Genomic DNA, 3,512 nt, shown 5'->3' on the forward strand with positions numbered 1-3,512 from the left:
CATAACTGTCTTTGATTTTCCAATAAGGATAATGACAGCACCTTACTTATACCTAGGCTAATATAATCATTTCTCACACAACTCAAGGCAGTTTTATCATCTGCCACAAAGAAGAAATAACCAGAATTCCATGTACTTCTGTTAGTTTTCATCATCTAAAATATACCTAGTCCAAGGACTGCAAGGTCAGGAGAGTCTAGGACCACATTCTCATGCTCTTACTTCATCATTATGTAATTCCTGTAAGCTGTTTAACTTTATGATTGTTTGATTGTTAGTTCTTTAGAAGGAAAATATCTACTTCTAAGACTCTAAGACAGTTGCCAATGATTGTGGTAAGATATTGTGTACCCTAATAAAATTTATCTGGAGTCAGAGAACAGAACAGACACTAGATTAGACATAAAGGCCAGACACACCTTTAATCCTACCATTCTGGAGGCAGAGATCCATCTGGATCCCTGTGAATTCAAGGCCAAACTAGGAACAGAGCCAAGTGTAATGGTACACACCTTTAATCCCAGCACTTGAGATCTCATATCTTGCTTGGGAAAGACATTCAACTTTAATCCCAGGAAGTGATGGCAGGAAACAGAAAGGTATACAAGGTGTGAGGACCAGGAACTGAAAGCTTTTAAGCGTCTAGGTTTTTTAGCAGCAGTTCAGCAGTTCAGCAGAGACACTTCTGGGTGAAGACTCAGAGGCTTTCAGTCTGAGGAAATAAGATCATCTGAGGAGTTGGTAAGGTGAGGTTGGCTGTGACTTGTCCTGTCTCTGTGATCATTCAGTATACACCCCAATATTTGGCTGAGGGTTTTTTTACTAATAAGACCATTTAAGATTCATCTTAGAAATATTACATTGATAGCTCACCATAAGTGTTCAGCAAATGTTTGTGTTTATCAGTATTCACTTTAATGAGTATAGATAAACATTTTTATGACAACTTTTTAATCTTTTTCTTTCTTTTTTTTGGAGGATATTTTATGTAAAAATACAAAAGAGTCATTAACAGACAAAAGTTGGCAATACGGTTGATGAGAAGGGAAGGAAAAAGACCCAAGTTACACAAAGTTTATATAACATGCCACTAACAGTAGCCAGTTAGCAATCTACCCACAAAAGCAAAAGTCCTTCAGTATCTACATGAAGCCAAGAGTGACTTCAGGGAGAAATTAACCTTATCCCTTGCAAAGATCAAACCGAAATTTTGTAACTTGAATACTGTGACTCTGTGTAAGAGGACAGAAATTCCAACTCAATTATTCCAAAAAAAATAAATAAATGAAATACACACACAAACATATTAACATTGGAAAGCTAACACAGCACCATGAAAATTATAACTAAAAAAAAAAAACAGAAAAAAAGAAAAACTCAGAGAGAACATGTGGGTTATAGCTCTGCATATTTTGGATAATTATTCTTTCATTTAGACAAAATACGGTAGAGTTTTTAAATATTTGTACTACAACACATCCATCCATATGATACAGTATTCATAAACCAACTGGCAATTCCAAATCCCAACCACAAGAAATGACTAAGCCCAACAACCATCTCCTTTAACCATAAGTGATGTTATCTTGGGCCATGCTTCCTAGATAGCTTCCTAGGTTCCTGGATTGAAACGGTCTTTTGCCCTTGGGATGTTAACTGTGTAACATACAAACTAAGAGAAGAAAAATGTGCAAGTGACTTAAATTAACTCATAAGTAACTAAAAGTTTTATAGAGACTTAAGAACAATGACTTGCTGACTGATAGCTGTGAGTTGAACCATTCTTTTCTTCATGTGTAAAATCCTAGAAGTCAAATGGATGTACCATGTATAGATCATATGGATGGAGTTCTGCTTATCTCAGCACAGTATTGATCTCTAGCACCAAAACAAAAGAATGTAAAGCAAAATGATATTAAAGACATATAATTATTATACTTAGTTTTATAGCAAGAGAACTAATCACAGAATAGCTGGATCTTCTACAGATCATCTGGAAAATAAGCAGCTCAGCTTATTTTAAAATAAAAATAATAATTTTAGTAATAAAAATTACTCAAAAATCAGAATGGAAAACTTGATTGGTGCACACAAGAGACAGCATGGAACTGGAGTTGATTTGGTGGATGTCTACTAAGGACAGAAGAGGAAGTATAACTTCCCTCAAGTTGAGATGAACTGGAGACACTCACTTAAACACATCTTCAAATAAAATGAAGTATTCCTGCTTGTTAAAATGCTGTGTTGAAAGCCATTGTCTTTCTTTCAGACAGGCCTGCTTTAGTTCTTCTTCTGACTTCCATTTTTCCAGAAACAAATACCATATAAGGAAAGGGGGCTTTTCTTGAAGAAAGTGAATAAGTCTGTGCCTTATGCTGCATTAGCAAATTTTAAGCAAATATTTACCACTGACTTACCCCAAGTTCATGATTGACAAAGGTTCATGGTTCTTGTCTTATAAGTTAATGTTGAGAGACACATTGCCTACTATATATTATACAGATGCTTTTTAGATTTATTGAGCCAATTTACAAGAGTTCCTACCACACTATGTCTTGTTAAACCCAATTGTTTCCAACCTGATTCTAGATCTCTACTATGTCATCCAGTACATTAGATAAAGTCCATGATACTGCTGTGTTTCCCATAGTGGAAGTGTGGGGTGAATTTCCACAGCTTCAGACTGACTATTCGAAGTGTGTAGAAGTTCATTGAGATGTGTACTTTGGGTCTGGTGAGTTTTAGTTTGTGGTGTGTCCTAAGGACACCAACAATTTTGAGTTACAATGTTAACAATCAAAATATTGTTAAATTGAATCTATCATTCAAAAATTTACAAATTCTCATAGATATATTAATTCTGATCACATTTGTTATTTGGCCAGAAAGATTTTATCTTTATAATATAACAAATAGGTATAACTAACATTTTCTTGATCACTCATTCTTGAAGCTATATTTGACAAACAAATTGGGGGAATTTGAAAATAAATAATTATAAGTAAATAATAACTCCTAGCAATCAGTTCTGCTTTCTCAAGTCACTCAAAAATGTGTATGAATTAATCTGTTGAACTAGTTTACCCAAAATTGATTATCAAATTCTGAATTCTGTGGGTTTTTAAATCACAGTTTGAGGATTTTATGTTTTGTTTCATTTGTTGTTTTCAGTACTATGCTTTCAACCGAGAGCTGTAAGCAATACCAGACAAGTACTCCACCAGTGATCTACATCTGCAGTCCTATGTTTACTTTACTTTTAAGCAGGAGCTCACTAAGTTGCCCTGGCTAGCCATAAACTATGTGTTATGATTTGAATAGAAAATCTCCCCCATAGGCTCATGTATTTGAACACTTGGTGTCCAGTTGGTGGCACTGTTTTGGGACATTATGAAACTTTTAGTATGTAGAGCTTTGCTGAAGGAGTGTATCACTGGTTTGAGGGGCAGTGGCAGGTAGTGTTGAGAGTTTATAACTGTATTTCACTTCTAGTTCTCTCATTCTGCTTTCTG

The sequence above is a fragment of the Onychomys torridus genome, chromosome 12, assembly GCF_903995425.1.
Source record: "Onychomys torridus chromosome 12, mOncTor1.1, whole genome shotgun sequence".
Taxonomy (NCBI): Eukaryota; Metazoa; Chordata; class Mammalia; order Rodentia; family Cricetidae; genus Onychomys; species Onychomys torridus.